The sequence below is a fragment of the Micropterus salmoides genome, unplaced genomic scaffold (assembly GCF_014851395.1).
Source record: "Micropterus salmoides isolate LMB-PRFRI ecotype aquatic unplaced genomic scaffold, ASM1485139v1 Ms_hic_scaffold_18, whole genome shotgun sequence".
Classification (NCBI taxonomy): Eukaryota; Metazoa; Chordata; class Actinopteri; order Centrarchiformes; family Centrarchidae; genus Micropterus; species Micropterus salmoides.
The window spans coordinates 3771254-3785634 of NW_024040928.1; the positions used below are offsets into that span (position 1 = coordinate 3771254).

General features: G+C 41.5%; 1 protein-coding gene across 3 annotated transcripts in view; it reads left to right on the top strand.

The window, feature by feature from the left end:
* fynb (FYN proto-oncogene, Src family tyrosine kinase b) overlaps positions 1-14381 on the top strand; it is a 78531-nt gene that overhangs the window by 31059 nt on the left and 33091 nt on the right. The gene's annotated exons all lie outside the window — the stretch shown is intronic.

The following is a 14381-nucleotide window of genomic DNA, read 5'->3' on the forward strand; positions in this document are numbered from 1 at the left end:
AAGAAAAGCACTTGAATGAATTTGAAAGACACTTGGTGGTTTCCTCCGAGGACCAGATGAATATATCAGTGAGAAGAGCAGAGGCAGTGTATTGTGTTGGTGTTGATTCATCCAGAGCCCAGAGGAAGGAAAGAGTGTGGGGGCTGCCAGGTCAAGTCCTGGACACAGCTGCATTATTAACAGAAGGTCAGCTGTCAGCACACGTCTGCAGGGCTCACATCAAGCAGTTCACCCGATTTTGCGCCTCTGGCTGACATGTTTGTAACCTTGTAGGCCATTTAATGAAGGCTCCCCAGCCTTCTAGCCTCCACGTTTTTTACTTCTTCCAAATGAAACAGCCAGACCGCAAGGGGCACACAACACACAGAGCACCTGGAACTACGTTTCTCACCTCACCATCAAAACATATATGCAATATATTGGGTGTGAGAGCAGGAGCTAATCTGCACATTAGTTCTTTGATGCTGCTTATTTTCTCAGAGCAACAAAAACAAAGGTATTTTCTTGTGTCCAGTCGCTCATAATATTAATGGCACAAACAAAGCTGTTGGGAGTCTTGTCCTTGTTTAGATTTTATCAGCTGTTGCACATTAACCTTAATTTGGTTAGTTAGCCATACAAATAAATGTGACTGTTGTCTGGTAAACCTGCATCAGGAGCTGGCATCTGTTCTACTGGCACATCGCTCATATAGGGCTGGACGATATGGGCAAAAACGTTATCACGATATAGATAAGTATCACGATAAGTATCAAATCGTTATTTATTTTGAGTTTAAGGGCTGATTTTTGCTCCTGAGTGAAAGTTGAAGAAACCTGGTTTTAAACGCTTCTTTATAGTCATCACTTGAGGCCAAACAGTGGTTCACTTCACAAATCTGAGGTAGAACATTCAAAACAATTATGATAAAATCTTTGTCAACAAATATGCGCGAGTAAAATTAAGTAAAAGCTTTTATCAGTCCTTTTTCCTCAACAAAATAAACATCTTAATAAAAAAATTAAGTCCTAATTAGTGTATGATTCAAGTGAATAAAATCAAACATTTGTTGAATATTTATTAAACATTTGTTATATTGTTATTGAAAAAAATTATATTGCGATAATTATTGTTATTGTTTTATTGTCACGTTTACTCTTATCTTACTAAAATATTTGTCAAATGTTTTGATGGCTTATCCTGCACTCGGGGACATAAACAGACATTTATCATGTCCGTTTATTAATCAAAATGATCAAATCTCTCGTAATTACACCCGTGCCACATTTCCATTTCAGTCAGACATACATCACATTATGGAAGCTAATGACGCTCTAACTTCCATTTCACTGTAACTTTAAGCACGTCACTCGTCCCTACGGTTTTACTGAGGAGGAGGCTGTTTGGCTGACCGCTGTGGCGAATCCCATTGAGAGCAGAGCAGTGGTGAAGACTAACTCATGCTCAGCAGTTGTAGTGCTGGGTCGCTGTCGGCCTTCTCTATCACCACCTCGGAGGAACATTAGGTGTTCACTGTCATCCACTCCTACCTGTATAGCTGCTGCTGTTGTTGCTGCAGCTGACACTGAGCTGCCCTGACACAATGGTGTCACAGCTGGCCCCGCCCAGCCTGAATTTGACTGACAGGAGCAGCGAGGACACAAGCTCCCTTCTACGCAGTATGGCGAGAGAGAGAGAGAAATGGTTGAGGCCGGCATTGTTGTGATCCGGGCTCTGCCAGCAGGAAGAGATGAAGACAAGCATGTGGCCTCTCCCCCTCCCCTAGCAGAACCCCTAGCAGAACCACAGATGAGCCGGGCAGCGGGAGAAAGGGTTGTTCCAGTTATGACAGCACAATCTCAGGAGGAGGAGGAGGAGATGTTGCTGACTGAAATTAACCATAAACATCAGTGTATAAAAAACAGGAGATACACTAATACCAAACTTGACTGCCTCCCATCTTCTTTGTGCTTTAAGGTTGTTTGCCTGCTGAGGTAGCGCACAAAGGCCTCTATCGTCACCACACTGGGAAGGCGACCTGTACACTCTGAGGAACCCACACTGAGAGGGATGAAAGCGCGATTGAATTTGTGATTTTTAATGAAGGGGGTTGGAGCATCCTCAGGCGGACCTCCTGCGGGGACAAGTGCTGTAAAAAAAAAAAAAAAAAGAAAGAAAGAAATAGAGCTGTGAAAACAAGATAATCTAGCCCAGATCCTTCACTTTATAGACTCTACTCCACCCAGCCCCTTTGAAACAAACCTCACAGTGCAGGAGCTGCCATTTGAATCGCAGGAATGCTTCCTTAAGAACAAAATGGAGAGCTTAACTCTTTAATGTTGACCTTGGGGAAGCCAGTAGTAGCTACTCATGTCTGGTGAAGTTCACCTTGTTGAAGTCTTACAGTGTGTTACAGGGCTCTGGTGTTTTAAAGGACAGTTGTCCTAATTAGGCAGCGATATGTCTTTGTTGTCCTTTTTGTTTCCTCTTATTTTAACATTTCCTCTTTTGGTGACATTGTCCCAAGGTTGTAAATCCCTTCCTAGAGATGTAACAGAGTTGTTTTCAAGCCAACTAAAAATAGCCATGTCCCAAGTTTTCCTTTTCAGTCCCAGCCGGCTGGGTCTGAGTAAGTGTCTCTGGTCAGCTGTGTGTGTTTCCTTTTCACTTACCACAGCAAAGCCTGGTTCCCTGGGAAAGGGAGGCCGTTGTGTTTAATTGTGGTCAGGCTGGCCTGGTGGAGGCAATATGATTGTGTGTTTTATTGGCATGTGTTTAGTCGTACATGATTAGGGTCACTGTCGGACTTCAGATACAGTATAAATACGAAGTATGTGTGTCCATAATCATGTAAGACTGTTAATGCTGGTTATATACAAAGCACTAACTGAACAATATTTATGACCTATTTGACTCAAATACATTTTTTAGATGGTCTCTCACTGCATGTACAGTATGTGTGACCCAAATTGTGACAATTTAGACATGCCAATTGAAAAGCCCACATTTCCGCTCAGGCTGCTGAGGACAGTTTTCCCTAACAACAGGCAACAGAGAAGAAACTGTTTATGACTGGAAAAAGGTATCCAGTTGAAGGTAACCAGTACACATGCTATGGCCTTACAGTCTGACTTATCTTTTCCTTTATCTGTCCTTTTTTCCTCTGTTGTCCCATCTTCACAGCAGGCTATTGATGTGTTGAGGGATGAGGCAGCAGAGGACACAGTTCAGCCAAGTGATTGGCTGAATAAATGTGGTTGAACTGATCGGTCAACTGTATATTGACCCAGCGTTCTGTCAGAATGCTGCTGCCATGTTAATGCCCGATCAGATGCATACAGTTACTTGCAGCTGTGGTGATAATAATAGAGTATCACCGCAGGTTGCTGGCTGCATGCATGCAGTCATGCACATAGCTTGTGTGCAAATGAATAAATGAAGAGGAAGCGATGGAGAAAGGATGCTTCTGTGATGCATTTGATGCTTGTGTGAGTACATCCTTCCATCTGTGTGTTTGTTATTTGAGTGGCTAACCTTCTCTAGCACAGGCCTCATCCGACACTGGCAGGACGGCATGCTGGGAGTGCAGAGACGAGGCTTTGCCCTGGCAGATAAGGGGGCGCAGCATGTAACACCCGGACCCCATTATTAGCCTGCTCCGTTTGTCAAGTGTCAGGACACTTGCTCCTCCCCTGCCCTTCTTCCTGTCTATCCATTTCATCACCCACCGCCTTCCCTTCCACCCCCCTGACTCTGTCCTTCCCTTCAGTTGCGTCGCACTCTCCCTCCTCTTCTTCTGTCAGCTTCCGTTCTTCCTCCTCTGCCCCGTGCCGTCCTCTCTCGCTCCGTAATCATTTTCTACCGCATTATTATCCATGCAGAACTCCCTCTCCCTCTCTTTGCCTGTCTGTCTATCTTGGTGTCCCTCCTGATAAATGGCACAGCACGAGGATGGTGTAAAGTGAATAATTACTTCATGATGTGTTGTCTGTACTACAACAGGGTGAGAAACAGCAGCTTTGATTGCATTAACAGCAGTCATGCTGGCAGGGAAACGAAGGCCATTGTAGATATAGGAGTTATAGAACATCGATGGTGATTTGTGTGACATTCTGACTACTTGTGGGTGATGCCACACAGTTGTAATAACAGTCTCCTCCATTTTTGACTCTCTGGTTCTCTCTGTTCCCTCAAAGGTCAGCCCTGTTGAGATGGTTCACAACTCATCAAGTTTTGTTAAAATGTTGCTACTATGTATGCTGGTGTGCCTGAGCCATGACATCCTTAAAACACTGGGTCATACTAAGTTAAATTCCAGCTGTCAGAAATGAAAAATGTCTGTCAGTCAGCACTTTGATCCAAGTTTTCAAAGCACCATGAGACAAGTAACAAAGTTACAAAGAGGCCAAATCATCTTTGCTGCAAAATGGAATATGACGAGAGCAATAAAGTTGAAAACTATGTCAACTGTATACTGTAACACAGACTGCATTGACAAAGAGATACAAAAAAAAGCAGTGGGTGCTATCTATGTGTAATGTGGAGGATGTTGCTCATAGTGACAAACAGCACAACAGTTTTCAGCCCACTGTTTTAGTGTTACCTCTGTACAACTTTAATCCAGCCACAGCAGGCAGCTCTTTATAGCGACAAAGCTCTAATAAACCTCCTATACTCACTAAACAACAAAGTTAGCGACCAGCTGGTGAACATAGTGGAGCATTTAGCAGTTAAAGAGCCAGATACATTCCCTCAGGAGATGGCGGAGACTGAAAACAGAGCTACAAAACAGTGAATATTGATTTTACATTTGTCAGGTGGTGGTGACTTAAAGTATTTATATGTGTCTGCTCGATGTGTAAATAACACATTAGTCATTTAAATTTTTGAAGCCCATGATATGGCAAACGTGTGATCGTCAGCCTTTCAACAAGTGAACCCAAAAAACAAACAAAACAAACATGAATTGTGCTTTAAACTAACCGATCAGAAAATACTGGGCATACACAGTATAATGTAGCTGACTGACAATCACTGCTAATTGGTATTCAGCCTTATGGGACCCATGACTGTAGCAGTTATTTTGATAATGATTTACTTGCTCTAAAGTAGGAATACGTTTCAATATTATTTTATATGTTCAGCCCTGGTGTCTTACCAGTGTCAGTATAGAGTGTGGCTGCACTCTCCTGAACAGTTGCTGGAGGCATAGCGCTGTGGACTGCCCTCATTTTCTGCCAGATTTTGCTGCCAAAATTCTGCTAATTTGAAGTTTGAAGACCCCCAAATTCCCTGTCCTCCATGACATGTATCCAATTTCATTCAGGCATCACCCAGATATTTTAAAGGTATAGTTTGCCCTCTTTTCTTCAGCTTCAAAGGTGCTGATGGAAATGTTTTTGTAATCAGAGCCAGACAAGCCCTTTCCCCCTGCTTCCAGTCTTTATGCTAAGCTAGGCTAATCGCCTTCTGTCTCCACCTCTGTCCTTAAAGTAGACCTGTTATACTGATTTTCCAATCCTATATTGTAGTTCTGGGACTCCTGTATCGCAGCTTTGCATGACTCAAAGTCTTATACTGGCTCTTCATGTATGCCTTCATTTCAGCCTCTGTCTGAAACAAGCTGTAGATGCTCCTGTCTCTTTAAGGCCCCCCTCTCAAAGCCCACTGTCTTCTGATTTGCCAAGACCTGAAGCATGTTACCAGGCTCTTGTTGTCGCTGACCGGTACAGGCAGACTGAGCATAGCTGTGCGGAGAAAATGACCATATATGGAATACTGTCTCCGTGTAGCTCTTTGTCTCAACGGAGCTGTTGGTAGAAAAAGCAGTTCATTACAGGAGAAAATCTGATGTTTTGGCTCACAGGGACTTCTTTTAAATACCTTAACCTCATTATTTGAAGCTTTGGCCATGTTCAACATAAACATCCAACATTGTAACATTGTAGATAAGTCATAAAACGTGGAAAAGCATAATAGGTCTCTTTTAACACATCAACATGAGATTGGGATAAAGCTTCTCACCACACTCATGAAAAGAAAGCAAAAAAAGTGCCCATCCCAAAATTCTTAATTATTCCAAAGGGACGAAAACAGCCTTCCATGAGGGTTCAACACGACCCACCCCCCACCTGTAATAAACCCTACACCATCACCTCTCCATCAAATATAAACGCAGCGTCTCCCTCGATGGCTGCCCCCAAACGCCATGACATACCTTCAGCTCTGCACGACCATCCCATTCATTATTCACCTACAGTGGCAGGTGGATATGGGTGTGCCTCTGGCAGACTTGTCTTTTCTTAGAAATGGAGGTGGACTGCACCTTTTTTTCATGTGGAGTTAATCAATTTTCATGCCGTTTACTACTTTAATGACGTTTTTTACATGTTCAGATGTTTCAGGTCTTCAGGTCCTTCAGCTCCAATTAAAGAACCTAATGAATTTTATCCATCCAATGTAAAGCCTTTTGCATTAACTAATTATAGATCTGACTCCACTACTGGTCGTGTCCTGCTCTTTAATTGGATTTCCACAGAGGGTTCATTGATTTCATGTTGAGATTGGCTGAAACATTGGAGGGTTTACTTGGTCTGATATGAATCATGAGAGGATACTGAGAGCTGTATGCAAGCAGTCAAAAGGATAAAATAATTCATGTTTCCTTGTCTGAAAATGTATGCATTGTAGAGACTTTTTGCAAGGATTGATGAAACTATGCTATGAACTTCCTCAGTTTTGGTTGTCGCCTTTAGAGCTGTTTCCTGCAGCCCTCTGGGATGGGGAGCAAGAGACTGGGGGAATAAACAGCAATAAAAGCCCCTACGGCAAACAGGTGGCGGCTTTTTCTGCAAAGGAGGAATAATTAATCAGCGGAGAGGACTACGTGAAAGGGAGGGAAGGAAGGCAGAAATAAAGAGATGAAAGAGCCTTCAGTTCAAAGAGAGCAGTCAGTGATGAGCTTGGCCCTGACTGGGCCTGCAGAAGGCTGTGAAGGAAGGCGCCAGAGAAGCAGGGCTTACAACTGTCACAGCTGTCTTTGGACTGAAGTAGATTGCATTTAACATGAACCCAGTAATCTTGCTAAAATGATTGTTCTAATTGATTGGAGTTGGTCCAAAAAAAAGCAATTGCAGAATATTTATAGGAGGGGAAGAAGAAATTAATTTGACAAACATATTTCAGACACAAACATGGTTTCAGTGCCTGTCAAATGAAGTTGTTCTCTCTGGGCTCGAGGTGGACCAGCACCTTTCTGAATTACCATTTAATTTCACTTCACTCATTCACCCTGATTCCATGCTCATGTTAGCTAATTTATGTGTGGGAACGGGGTTCTTTTGTTTTGCATCAGTACCATGTGATGTATTTTGTAATTTAAGGGTTGTCATTTCACTTGTTGCCATTTTTGTGCCCAGTCTTTTGTAATTTCTTTTCCATGGGTATAGCAGGTAGAAGGTACCAAGCTATTTAGGGAGATGTCTGAATCTTGGGAAAAAAATAAAAATTTAGGCAATGTTTAGTGTTCTAAAATTACAATATGTGGTATTTAAACAAGATGATTTCATAGGTAAAGATAGTGTAATGTCAGTGTAATAACATGATGTGTGATCCTTAATTAGGCATGCAGTGTAAACTTCCTGTTTAGGGGGTTTCTAGCTCTTAAGGCTGCGTCTGTCATGGTCAGCTCAACACTAAAATAGCGGAGGAGAATAACAATACTCCAACTTGGCCTCTGTGAGCAGCAGATACAGTCACTTCTGACTGCTTGATGTGTAATGTCACTGCGGGACAGAAGTGCCTCCACGCTGCTTTACATATTGCAGTGGTGAGAGATACTGTGTGTGTGTGTCCCTAATCAGTATCAAAAATCCATCAAAACCACCTACATCCAGCTACATATTATGACCAGCTATAATGCTCTCTCCATGAAAATAGACTTGATCTGTCGTCACATCACCTCTCGTCCAAAGATTATCATTTAACAACTGCGCAGGAACAGCTTTCCATCCGGCTCAGAGGGATCAATACATTTGTTTCCTCTGCAAAAGCCGATTCAGTCTGCCTCTGCCAGTCACAGCTTATATAAAGAGTCAGAATGCAGAGCAGTTTGTGGTCTCAGTCAGTGCTGCCATCTGCTGTGAGCATATACCATTAGAGTTAATGCTCTGCAGCACTGAGGGTAGCATTGCTGCTGTTGTTGCCTGGCCCCCTGCCTGCCCCGCTGTTCTGTCACATAGGATTACAGTGCCCGCTGACAGAGTCGGTGTGGCGTGTGCTGCTGCACCGCTGCTTCACATGTGAGCCAGCAATTCCGCTCTGCCCAGGAGTTTGATACCAGGTCGTTGACATGGGTCAAACCAAGTTGATTACAAAGAGCACAAAGGTGATATGACCTCACCCTGATCCACTTTGCATTTACTTAAAGGATCAGTGTGTACGATTTAGTGGCATCTAGCGGTGAGGTTGCAAATAGCAACCAACTTTCTAGTCTCCTGCTTCCACCCCCCCCCTTTCAAAGAGCGTAGGACAGCTACGGTGGCTGACACAGAGCAAAAGATGTCATTATCTGAGGCAGCAGAGAGTGGCCAGGCAAGAAAGGCAGATATATTAAGAAATTTTATTTACTTACTTATTCAGTAAAACCATATATTATTGCGACTTGTCTACTGACAGATATGGAAAATGTAAGCCAAGAAGAAGAACATAGTGACGAAATGTGCGCTGTAGAGCAGTTTGTCCTACTGTAGAAACATGGCGACGTAGCATGGCGACATAGCATGGTGACGTCCATGTATGGGGACCCGCGTTTATATAGATAAAAAAGGCTCATTCTAAGGTAGTAAAAACATAACAGTTCATTGTGTAAGGTCTTTATACACCACTGAAAACATAGTTATGGATCTTATATTTCATTTCTGTCAATAGATCCTCAGAAATATTACACACTGAACCTTTAATGCAGCTATCAATGCAGAGGTTGTGTCTTTATCCATAAGGCGCCATATGTGTGTTATTTCATGCAGCGTTTCCCCCATGCAATCATTGTCTCAGTTACCCAGATCAGGCAATTTAAAGCAAGGACTTAAAAGATGCTAACAATAAAAACAAGACACAGAATGTACATAAAAGATTACACAAAGAGAGAAGACAGGGCATTCAGTTTGAAAGGCTCGTCCTTGGCATAGACCTGTTATCATGTTTGGTCTAAAAAGAAGCACAAATCATACGGTAAGATTTCTCTCCTATTGGCAACCTCTGATTGTGCTGACGGGCATTTCGACATCTGTCTGCACCAGCATCAGTCTGTAATTATATAGAAAGTGAGTGGTCACGGTGTGTCAGTCAGTATGAGGCTGCTGTTTCAGTTGGTTGAGAAGAAGGCTTCTCTCAGTGGCTGCACTGGCATCAACAAAGACCCAAGCCTAAACAAGGGTAGCCACTGATCACCTACATGGTTAAAGACATGTGAGCTGGTTGCAGTGTTCATCGCATTTATCAATATGGATATCTGGGGTTGAAAGAACAACATTATGTGTTGTCTTTATGTTCTCGGTAAAGATGCTAAAAACTCTAACCCAAGTACCCAGTAGCAACTGAAGCGACAATTTGCTAACCCACAACTTAATTACATATCATCTATATCATGGTATTTATTCTGGTATTAGTTTCTCCATACACATCACCTTTAACTGGGCATATCGTAGCGTAACAGTGCACATGGCCAAGCAAAACTTTTATCAGTGTACATACAGTTTATTGTTGAGATGTTTTTTTATAGTTAGGTTATTTTGACAGCCTTAAGTCTCTCAAACAATCTGCTCCACTCTGAAATGGTATATGTGGTATGGTAACTCCACACCTCAGGAAGAGGAAGCAGCTGGACAGACTTGTTCGCTCTGCCTCCGCTGTAAACTCACCCCCATCTCTGAAATATACGAGACCCGCGTTCAGTGCAAATATCTAAAGATACTACAGGACTCAACACACACCGCCAGCCCCTCCTAATGACAAAATACTCAGGGCCATCAAATTTCTTCAACAGCACTTACTGCAAACTTACCTTCCAGTTACTAAATGGCTCCACATTTCTGCACCGGTACTTTACAAAAGCAAAACACTGACTACTAGTTTTCTCTTTTTTAGAAGCACTTGTCATTTTAACTTATTCTTCTTTTGTACTATTGATATTTTACATCCATGAATGAAATGTTTTGATGAGGTGGGGTCCATGTGTTAAAATGTGTGTTCTTACAAAGTGTCTTGACTGTTGTGCTGTGATTGTTGTTCTGTCACCAGCACACTGAGGCAAATTTCTAACAACTAAGGTATATGGCAATATGGCAAAGTATTGAATTTGAATTGAATTAGGTATTCAAATCCTAATTTGATGTGTGCCTCAAAGACACAGGGTCTTGCATGCAAAATAACTATCCTATTTTCTAACACAGATCACATAAACATATACACATACCTTGAATTGGCTTGAAACATGCCAGAAACCTAGAGCGGAAACTCAAAACTCCTGCTTCACATACTTTCTTTTTTTCTGACCTAACCACACATGTGTTTACGCTCATACTATGGAACATTCGGAGGCAGAACAAAGAAGCAAAGACGTTCTTTCTTTCTGGCGACACACCCGACAGTCACACTAAGCCAAGTCACAGGAAAAGACGTTATCGGATCCAAAATGCAGACACTCTCACACGTTAGAATGTATTAACCAAAAGATGAAAAACTTAGGTTAGGCAGGCAGTTCAAAAAGCAAAATCCAGAGTGAATAATCAGAAAGCAAAAATCCAAAGTAAATTCACACACACACACTCCTTTTTTGGTCTTCACATTAAGTTAGATTAGCTATTGTGTTTTCACTTTTAGTATCTTGTAAACAAATGCTTTTCAATGAGTTACATCGTAGTTAATTATTAAAACAAAAAATATGATAATTGGCAATTTAAGTAAGGCTGCATCTAATGATTAATCTGCTGGAGGGTTTCAATTCAGCAATTAATCTTTACGTCTACAAAATGTCAGATAATTCACATTTTCTGAGAGTCCTCGGTGATGTGATGAATTATCTTGTTTAATCAAAATATTTAATTTACAGTTACAGTAGAAACTGCAAATATTTATCAACCGGTTATATGGGTGACAAAATATACAAATGTGAATTTGATGATATTCTGCATGAGAAATAAAGAATATTAATCCACTGATAATGATCAATTTGAGGTTTCCACTGTGATTAATCATCTTATTTTTGCAGCTGGAAATGTAATGATGATCTACAGGCTAAAATGAATGTTAAAAGTTTTTTTTGGACATCCAGAAACTTAACTGGGTTCATCCTCAGCTCATCCTCATTGTTGAACTGTAACTCTGTGAGAACAGAAATGACAGATTGTTGACAGTTACAGTGATAATAAAATGAATATTATGTATACTGCGAGATGAATAGCCAGGTTTCTCAACCTTCCATGTAAATGTCACATCAATAGGATCAAAACCAGGAGAAGACTCAAAACTCCGTTACTGGTGAGCATGTAAACATACGTAACGTAAATGTCCCAAGGGAGGCACTAAAGGAGAAGTCATGTAGGTTCTAAGATAGATAGGGTTCATCCTCTGTGTTGCACAAATATTTCATGTCAGCCTGCCTAGTAGATTAGATTATAGTAAAATAGATAAGATTATTTCTTGTGTACTTTGGCTTGATGGTGGTCACAGAAAACTCTGGGGATCATCATCTGGGGAATGTGAATATCCACTGCAGATTTAATGGTTATATTAATCCAGTAGACGCATATTGTTGACGCATATTGTTGCTGTTTAGTTTCGTTCTGTCGTTCATGTTTTCAGCCTCTTGTCCACAGCCGCTTGTCATTTGATTGGTGTGTGATTATCCCATTTCAGAGTGGCTATTGTTCGTCAGTGTCGCTGTCGGTTGGTAGAGGAGTGAGGTGCCTTTCTATGAGCCTCCACTTGTTTATTGCTGCTGCTAAGAAGGGGAAGCCCACACCCCTCCTTCATTATTCTTCTCTCTGTCCTCACAGTGTGACACAAGTGAATACGTTTCCTGCTTCTCGCTGCAGTCAGATGAGGTGACTGAGGCAGAAGAGAGAAGGAAAGAGTGAATGTATTCTCAAGTGACACATTCGAGGACAGGCTGGAGCCAAAGGCCAGACTGACAACTTGTCTTCTGAGGAGAGCCTGGATTTATAGCCCATTGTGTCTGTGCTGATATACCATGCCGGCAGCTATTTTCATATTTGTTTTGCACAGAAACAATTAGATGGCATTAATTCCTATGGGAGTACAACAGTTTGTGCCCTGCTGTTGTGTGGTATGTCGTTTTGAAAATCTCAGCATTTCATTTCACTGAGGGACAGACAATCCCAACTTAGTCATAAGTAAACTATTGAGAAAGTATTTCAAGATTTTTGTAGACTGTAGTCTGGAGCTGCGTTACTCCTTACAAGCACATGCGCACAACAGAAGAATTCCTTCTTTTCTACAACATAGCTGTCCACAGTGGAAAGATTCCTGGTTCATTGCAACCCAAGAGTATCTGCTTATTACAAAAGCACAGATTTTATCTCCAAAGCTCAGATACCTTGGTGATGTTGCCTGAGTAATTCTCAGACTTGACAAAGCTCCTGCAGACTTAAGTAAATTATACACCTGTTCACAGGTTGAGCGTTGCTCTCTAACTGACTTTGACATGTAAAAATTAGATTTATATTATATATTGTATCAAGGTTTTCAAACATTTCTCTCATAAAACAATAAATAACTTTAGATTTAGATTTATGATTGAGAATTGTTGTTTTACTAAAGAGACATCAAGGCTAATATGTTTGAGAGTGTGTTTGCCTGATTGACAGTCACTTAGCCATGGTGGTTGCTGCTTGCTCAAATTAAAATTAAGAATGCTTAGACTGTGGGAGACAGTACCCCCAAATCCAAGCTTTAAAAGTGTTAAAAACAAGCAATAATAATGAGGTTTATAAAATCATGGCGGTTTGTATGAAATGGTGGTTCTGACTTTATCACAGCAAAGCCATTTAAATCAAACAATGAACTTTTTCCCCCCCAAAACAAGTTAAACTGTCCTGTAAGTGATCATTTCAGTTATTTTCCCTGTTCGTATGATTTCTTTTTTTCATACACATTCTCCTTCGTAGTAACATCAGTTTCAATTATCTTTCTCTTAAAGACACACCATGATGTCAAGTCAGCCTCCGTTCCACTAGCCTCTGTGAGTCAATGCAGTTGATCTCATTCAGCATTTTATTTCATCGCTCTTTCTGAGACAAATGAAGCGTGTTCCTAAGATAAATCTGCATCCCCTACAGCAGTTGCTATAAGAAATTGAGACCTTAAACAATGATTCGTTTTAAAACTACAGCTCCCATGAAAAAACTACAAGCGCGATTACTTGCATCATCATCATGACTTGATTTTTTCAGTACTCATAAAACTCAACAGTCTCCTCAGTCATTTTGAACTGTAATCTCGGCAGACATGTCTGAGCTTCTGTCGAGCCCTGACGTTTAGCCCGAGAAGGTGTAGGGCTTATGGGAAATGGTGTTCGTTAAAGGCAGCTAAAAAAAGAAATATTGAATAATGATATTAGATCTTTCAAGAAACCACCATCTTTATCTTTATCTGAACATATAAACCGAGATGAGAAAGGCTCTGTTCCAAGGCTGTATATTGTCTTACTTCTTACTGGAACAGAAACTGGAAGCTTCAGTGTCACTTTGGCTCTTGATGTCCCACTCACAGTCTGTGTTGCTGCAACTGTATTTGCAACTTAGAATTCCAGCTTCTTAAGTAGAAAGTAGAATCCGCAGATCTCTGGAATCCAGCAGAACTTCTTCTATAAAGAGACTGCATTAGTGGAAGACTGGTGAAGATTCTTATTTCTGGCTGCTCAGGCTGACTGATTGCTCGGCTCCATGATAAAGCCAGCGTCTAGTTGCTGACGCTTTGTCCTCCCACCACCCTCCATTAAAATCAACAGGGTGATGTTGACAGCACAGCACCGTGCCTCCACGTCTCCCCCTCTCTCTGGCCAGCCTCCCTGACACCAGAGTGATAGGAGCCGTTATTCCTCATGACCAAGAAAGAGACACATTGTTTGTGTGAGTCATCCAGAAGCCAAGCCGTGTTCAGGCTATAAAGAAAAAGGTCCCTGCCTCCCGGACCAGAGTGCTAATCAGTAAAAGGATGTCATGTGTATAGAAAGCAGTGTGAAGTGAAAACCTTGAACAGAGTGATGAGCTCAGTTCAGTTTGGTGTTCTGCCGAGCCCTTTTCTGTCTGCTCAGTCTTTTGACAGACAGCATTTTTCATCTTATCGACTCACCGGTCCAGCTTATAGTATATAAGCTGATT